The 7,937-nt window shown below is 40.9% G+C and overlaps 1 pseudogene; it reads left to right on the top strand.

Annotated features, from left to right (window-relative positions):
• The first annotated feature begins 2,279 nt into the window (after window positions 1-2,279).
• Window positions 2,280-3,810, top strand: LOC103247238 (olfactory receptor 5J3-like; annotated as a pseudogene).
• Window positions 3,811-7,937: the final 4,127 nt, after the last annotated feature.

Here is a 7,937-nt window from a genome sequence, read left to right as displayed (position 1 = left end):
TCCTTACAGAATTCCTGTAAAAATATGTTTTAAAAATGTAATTATAAAACAAAAAAAAGCAGATACAACTGTAGGGATAGACCATAGTACTTATTTTATGAGAAATATGTGAATTTAATTATATACCAGTTGCTTAAAAGTGGATCTGGTAAAGTTGGTGAAAAAGAATTAGAGAAGGCAAGTCCATAAATAGAAAATAACGTCATATTCTTATCATAAATAGCATTTGAGTCAATCTGAAGAAATATGCAGGGGAAATAACATTTTTAAAGGGAAACTTGAAATGGGAGCAGTGGCATAATAGGGAGAATATATGTTGTAGATTAACCATGTTCACTGCTCTCTTACATATTACTTATTTAATCCAAACAAAACCTCTGTACTCCAAACATTCCATATTACATGTGGTCAAACTGAGGCATATAGAAGCTAAATAATTTGCTCAAGATCAAAGTTGACAAGTGACAAAGGCATGATTTAAACCTAGGTCTGTCAAACTCCCAAACCCAACTGCTTACACCAGGGGTTGGTAAACTTTTTCTGTAAAAGAACATAAAGTAAATACTTTAGGCTTTTTGGAGTCATATGTTCTCTTTATCAGCTACTCAATTTGGCCACTGTAGTATGAAAGCAGTTATAGATGATACATAAATGAAAGGGTGTGGCTCTGTTCCAGTAAAACTTTGTTTATAAAAATAGGTGGAGTGCTGGATTTTACTGCTGACCACTGGTTTACACTAAGGAAAAAAGACAGCTTAGCGACCACTGGTTTACACTAAGGAAAAAAGACGGCTTAGCAGTTTCTAAAGAAAATTGGAAAGCCAAGATACACAAAGCTTCATTTAAGGACAATCTACCAAGAAAATAATTTCAGATGCAATTGAATGAGCACTCAAGATTCCTAGAATTTGGGATTGTTATGTCACGGTCTAGCACATGTTTGTTGTTTCTGGTAAAGAGGGGGAAGAGATGAGTTAAATTTTAAAAATAATCCAGAAATATCATTCTGCTCAGTTCCAAATTTGTCTTTCTCCCAACCTTTACTGGAGTTACTTAGTGGGAAACTGAATAGTGTAAGCTTGATGTTTTCCTCTGTATTCTCTTTATTTGTTCTCTGAGAGAGAGAACCAGCCACTGGCAACACAAAGGAAAAGAGAGCAAAGACGAAGAGATGGATGCTCAAAGATTTTAGAGTGTATAGGATGAAGTCACTTCTGACGCTTCTAGAGTGGTGTTCTGTCATAATTAACCCAAAAGATCAGAAGTTTCTTACACAAAATGGGATGCTCGGTGTATTTGTTTTCTATTGCTACCACAACCAATTACCACAAACTTAGCAGTTTAAACAACTATTAATTATCTCAACATTCTGTGGGTCAGAAGGTCAGGTGTGGCATGGCTCAGCTGGGTGCTTTGCTGAAAACAAGGTGTCAGCTGGGTAAGATAGAGGGAGACTTTGCAGAAGATTCTACTTCCAAGTTTATTCAAGTTCCTGACAAAATTTAGTTTCTTCTGACTATAGGGCCATGGTTACCTTTTCTTTAAGAGTGGCCCCCTTCATCTTCAAGTCAACAATGACATGCCAAATCCTACTTGTGATTTGGATCTCTGACTTTATCTTCAGCCCAAGAGAGATTTCTGCTTTTAAGGGCTCATGTGATTATCCCTTAAAAAGACCAGCCTGGCCAACACGGTGAAACCTCGTCTCTACTAAAAATACAAAAATTAGCCAGCTCTGGTGGCACATGCCTGTAATCCCAGCTACTCGGTAGGCTGAGGCAGGAGAATTGCTTGAACCTGGGAGGCGGAGGTTGCAGTGAGCCTAGCTCGTGCCATTGCACTCCAGCTTGGGCAACAGAGCGAGACTCCATCTCAAAAAAAAAAAAAAAAAAAAGCCAGTCAAATAAGCCAAGATAATCTCTGTATTTTAAAGTCATGTGAGTAGTAACTTGAGTTACATCTGCAATTTCTTTCTGTCATGTAATGCCATTTATTTATTTGAATAACACAAGAGGGTAAAGATCATTGACGCTACCACACACTTGGTAAGGTAGAATTTGGTATTGTGACTTTTCTCACGGAAGAGAGAAGCTGGGAGAAAAAGTTTGGGGCTCTGATATAATTCACCAACTGTTGTTTTTGCAACATCAGTGCTGACTAGATTTCCTTCCTTACATCGGAAAAAAAAGTTTTCTAGAGAGCATATGGACTAAGGAGAGAGAAAAATTCCTTGGCTAAGAGACTTTATATACTGGTGGGGGTAAAGAACAGGCAAACAAGCTAATAGACAATAGTGATATGCATGACAAGAAGACGGGGCAGAGAATCAAGGGAATGAGGGGGAATACAAAACCCTATTCTTAGAGTCAAGCTACACAATCCAAAAGAGATATCATCTAATCTGAGAACTAAAGGATGAGTAAAAAGTTAATCAGCTCTCCTGATGTCTGTCATTATATCACATTCTTATTTTACTTATCTCCCAATATTCATTTCAGTTGAGAAAGAATTCAAAGAAGTAAAAAATCAAATAGTTGTCACTGAATTCATCTTTTTAAATTTTTCCAAGCACCCTGCATTACAAAGGCTTTTCTTCTTGTTCTCCTTGGTCATTTACCTGATATCTCTTCTGGGAAATGCAGTCAGGGTCAGTCCTGCCTTCTATACTCCAGTGGGTTATCTTCTTAGCCACTTGAGCTTCCTGGATATCTGCTACATGTCTACCACCATCTTGGTCATGCTGGTGGACTTCTTCCAGGAGAATAAGACCATCTCCTATGAGGGCTGCTTTCCCAGATCTTCTTCCTTGCGTCATAAGCCAGCACTGAGGGGGTTTTGCTGGCTGCCGTAGCTCATGACCACTGTGTGGCTATTTGCCACCCTCTTCAATATAAGCTCCTAATGAGTGGAAAGGTCTGTGTATGTTTGGTGACTGGGTTTTGGATGCGTGGGCTGGTCAATTCTGGGACACACACACAACACTGACAGCCACACTCACTGTGTGAACTAAACCCCATCAGCCACTTTCTCTGTGCCATCCCATTGCTCCTGAAGCTCTCCTGCTCAGACACCTCTGTCAGTGAGTCTGTGCTCCATGTGGCAAGGGCTGTCACTGGCCTGAGCCCCTGCCTGTTTACTGCAATGTCCTATGTACTCATCATCTCTACCATTATTAGGATTCCCTCTGCTCAGGGCAGGAGCAAGGCCTGCTCTACCTGTGCCTCCCACATCACCATGGTGGTGGTCTTCTTTGGAACAGACCACTTCAACTATGACAGGCCCAGAGAAGGGTGCTCCCTGGACAAAGACATCCTGGTCTTTGTGCTCTTTTGTGTTGTGACCCCAGTGTTGAACTCCATCGCCTACAGCCTGAGAAACAAGGAGGTCAAGGATACAGTGAGGAGGTTAACAGGAAAACATGAATTCTCTAGTGAGGTCGGTGACTAGATAATGTTTCCCATTCTGGAAAATTTCTTAATTAGAGAAAAACATGAACATTCTAGTGACTATTATAAGAGACTGCACTCTGTATAGCATCTCTTGACAATTTTGGTGCCCCATCCCACCAGGACAAACAACTGTATCTGTGCTGAGAATTTCACACATTGCGATCTCAGGTGCATTGTGTTCTCTCCAACGAACTGGTATTTTAGAACATTTCATCATCCCCAAAAGAAGCCCCATACCCATTAGCAACCACTAATCATTTTCCCTAAAAACCTCCAACTTTCGGCAACTGTATTTCTTAAGAAGAGTCAAGTGAAGCAGTGGGAGTGGAGAAGGAACAGAGAAATCTCTAACTGGTTGTGATCAATTAGTTATAAACACCACTGCAACTGGAACAGCCATTAGGCAACTATTAATCTACATGTCTCATGGATTAGCCTGTTCTGAACATTTAACATAAATGGAAATATACAATGTGGTGTCTTTTTAAAGACTGGCTTCTTTCACTTAGCATAGTGTTTTCAAGTTTCACCCATGTAGCAGCATGTTATCAGTACTTCATTTCTTTTCATGCCAAATAGGATTTCATTGTATGAGTATACCAAATTTTATTTGTCTGTTCGTCAGTTAATGGGCAAATAAAAACACGTACAATATTTTACCAAACAATTTTTTTTTTGAGACAGAGTTTCACTCTGTCGCCAGGCTGGAGTACAGTGGCATGATCTCGGCTCACTGAAACCTCTGCCTCCAAGATTGAAGTGATTCTCCTGCCTCAGCCTCCCGAGTAGCTGGGACTATGGGCACACACCACCACACCTGGCTAATTTTTTTTTAGTTTTAGTAAAGACAGAGTTTTACCATGTTGACCAGGAAGGCCTCAAACTCCTAGCCTCAGGTGTTCCATCTACCTTGGCCTCCCAAAGTGCTGGAATGACAGCTATGAGCCACTGTGCCCAGCCATCATATGCTTTTAAGGGGTAGATATATCCTGACATTGGGTACAGTTCTTCTCAATTGTGAGAAATAAGTAAACTACTGGTAAATAAAGTTACCGTACATTTATTTATGGTAAATAAATAAACTACTTACCACGAAGTCTCACTGAAAGGCTTGGATTTCTGGTTTTGGGGGTGGGGCTTGTGCTCCCCACACTACTATGGAAAGAATACTCTTTGGTACAACTGGCTATTGACCTCCATGCATCATGAGGAGGACCTGCCATTCCAGGAGCTGCCTACAGCATAGTCATTGCCTAATGCAAAAATCACTCCACAATTCATTCTTTTAGGGCCATGTATAAACACTTGTGGACTGTCCTTTTGGGAGTTGGTGTTTCCACTTTTTGGATATTATGAATAATGTTGCTAAGAACAATTGTGTACAAGTTGTTAGTGAATTTATATTATCATTCCTTTGGGGTATGTACCTGGGAGTTGAATTGCTGGGTCATATGGCAACTTACAATTTTTTCACATCCTCATCAACATTTGGTATCTGTCTCTTTCATGATAGCTATCCTTGTGAGGAAAGTGGTATCTCGTTGGTTTGATTGTATTTCCTAGATAGTTGATGATTCTAAGGCTTTCAATAGGCACCATCTTTGGGCTTCTTCACATCTGGAAAAACCCATGTCGCTAAAGGATTTTTGAGCTTTAGACACATAACTCTTAACATTGTGTAATGTTTTTAATTTTGGTGAAGGAAAATACTGCAAGATTTTCAGACTTATACTTTCTCCACATCTGGGCCCTACAGAGCTGTTTGATGGCTCTGCCTTTTTCCCCTTCAGAACTCCACAACAAGCAGTGCCATCAGCAGGTCATGAGCAATGGCTGGACCAGAAATCAGGGGCCACGAATGTCTAAGGGGTGCTGGTGGGAAAGAAGGGAAGCACTGCATGCAGGGGGCAGCCCTAACTAGGAACCACTTGGAGCTGAGACAGCAGACATGTTGCAGTTCTGTGGCTCCAGATACACGTACCTCCGGCAGGGCATGTGGCATGAAGAGGCTAGGTCCAAGCAAAGCCCATGGCCATGGCCACCAGAACAAATAGAGAAAACTCCCTCATGTGTTGTAAAATCCAACCAAATAAACCCACATCCCTGCATACCCCTTCACTCACTGACAAGGAGGAAAACAAGGCTGTCTTTTAGGCTTTAACCTCCACAACTCCTGACAACAAATCCAGTGCCAAACTCCATTCACAAATGTCCCCAAAGAGACAGAAAGCTGATCTCCTCACTGTGCGCTGGGAAAAGATGATTGCCACGACCTTAATGAATCCAAGAGAGAACTAATTGCTCTTCATTTCTACACTTTCTAATCAAGCTGTTGCCCTTGAGTTGTGTTTGTACTTGGAGGAGTCCCAGAACATTTGCTTAGAGAGAGATTAGATGGATACTCCCCAAGGCCAGTCCACAGGCATTTATACACGGCCATCCTAGAAGGAATCATGGAGTGATCAAAGAGGATTTTTGGTTCCTGCGTTAGGCAATGACTATGCCGTTGGCAGCTCCTGGAATGGCAGGTCCCTTCATGATGCATGGAGTTCAACAGCCAGTTGTACCAAAGAGTTTTCTTTCCCAGAGCAGTGTGGGGAGCACAAGCCCCACCCCCAAAGACAGAAATCAAAGCCTTTCAGTGAGGCTCAGTGGTAATAGTTTATTACCATAAATAAATGTATGGTAACTTCATTTACCAATCATTTATTTATTTCTCACAATTGAGAAAAACGGTATCCAGTATCAGAATATAGCTACCCCTTAAATGCATAAGATATTGTATATATTTTTATTACCATTTTCATGACATTTATGCAATGACATAGGCTTAACATCATTTCCTGCATTATTCATGTCTGAAGTAGTAATAATAAAACCAGAGTTGAAATGACCTTAGAGATTATCTACTTGAAAGCCTGGTGGGTGCTTGAATTCCTAAAGCAATATGAATGGAAAATATGTTTATGGTTCATAATATGCAGTATAATATAAAGTATTACTCCTACTCTAATTTTGACAAGCAGGATAGTAGCAATAACTTTCAGGGAAAAAGCACACGGTTACATTTCTCCTTTGATACACTGTAGTATGACAGCAGGGGCACACAAAAATTTGTTTAAAGAAAATGTAATTAAATTTTCCTAACACTTTTACTTGGACACTTTTGTTCACTCTACTAGGAGTTCTTATCTTCATGTTGTAACACCCCAGTGCTTGCCAGGTGTGTTACAAGCCACTTCGCAATAATCAAGCTCTGAAGTTTGTGAATGATTTACTTCTCTCACAATTCCATAGATATATATAGATATATAAAGTATGTATCTATATCTATATATACTTTAAGTTCTAGGGTATATCTCCTAATGCTATCCCTCCTCCCTCCCCCCATCCCACGACAGGCTCCGGTGTGTGATGTTCCCCACCCTGTGTCCAAGTGATCTCATTGTTCAATTCCCACCTATGAGTGAGAACATGCAGTGTTTGGTCTTCTGTCCTTGCGATAGTTAGCTCAGAATGATGGTTTCCAGCTTCATCCATGTCCCTACAAAGGACATGAACTCATCCTTTTCCATGGTGTATATGTCTCACAATCTATTTTAAAAGAATCCTTGAGGTTATTCCTAAATAATTTTATTCCCAATCATTTGCATTAGCGATTACTGATTGATTGGGAAAGAAGCAGGATTGCTTCTGCTTTCTGGTTGGGAACGGAGCAGAATGTGCCACGTGGTCTCCATCAGAACCATTGTTCTTACAGGGCCATGGTGCCACACATACGCCCCAACAGGCTCATCTTTTCCTCAGGTCTCTAAGATGTTTGCACCAGAACTGCTGGACAGAAATTCCCTTCAGAGGTCAGCTGAGATGTTCCTTCTTAATCTTCTTTCTCTGTAGGTCTGACTAAAGTGGTGGATTATTTTATATCTTTCCTGTTCCCCTGACTTCCACCTGATTGTTCGTGAACAGTGTTTGTGCCTCAAACTTTGAGTCTCTATTCAGCTTCAGTAGACAATGAGTTTGGATGCCATTAGGAGTATCAGGCTCTGTGATGCCAGGGTCAAGGCTCTGAGGCACCTCTCATAGGTAGGGCATTGGAGGCCAGTGCTTCTTCACTCTGACATACATGTTCATGAGAGAGGGCTCAGAATTTGACAGTGGCTCTATGCTGTCAAGGTCATAGGCTGGGGAAGAAGTGCAATTTCCTATGAGACCCCTATAGAGTTACCCTCTTCTCCAAGCTGAGACTAAGTACACGGGTTAAGAAATGCCAGTCTATGTCATGGTTGAGGCAGAGGCAGATGTTGAGAAATCCATGCCTGATAAACACTACATACTATGATGCTGGGGCTCCCTTGGGGTAGGGGCAATTGGTGGAAAAATAAGATAACTGATCATTTAAATCATTTTTATAATTATAAATCCAAGAACTTGGTTTAACTGATCTTATGAGTAACTTCTTTTCACAGTTTGTGGCTTTTTTGTTGC

The sequence above is a fragment of the Chlorocebus sabaeus genome, chromosome 20, assembly GCF_047675955.1.
Source record: "Chlorocebus sabaeus isolate Y175 chromosome 20, mChlSab1.0.hap1, whole genome shotgun sequence".
Lineage (NCBI taxonomy): Eukaryota > Metazoa > Chordata > Mammalia > Primates > Cercopithecidae > Chlorocebus > Chlorocebus sabaeus.
Note: the sequence above shows the minus strand (reverse complement) of the source record. Positions and strands in the feature narration are given on the sequence as shown.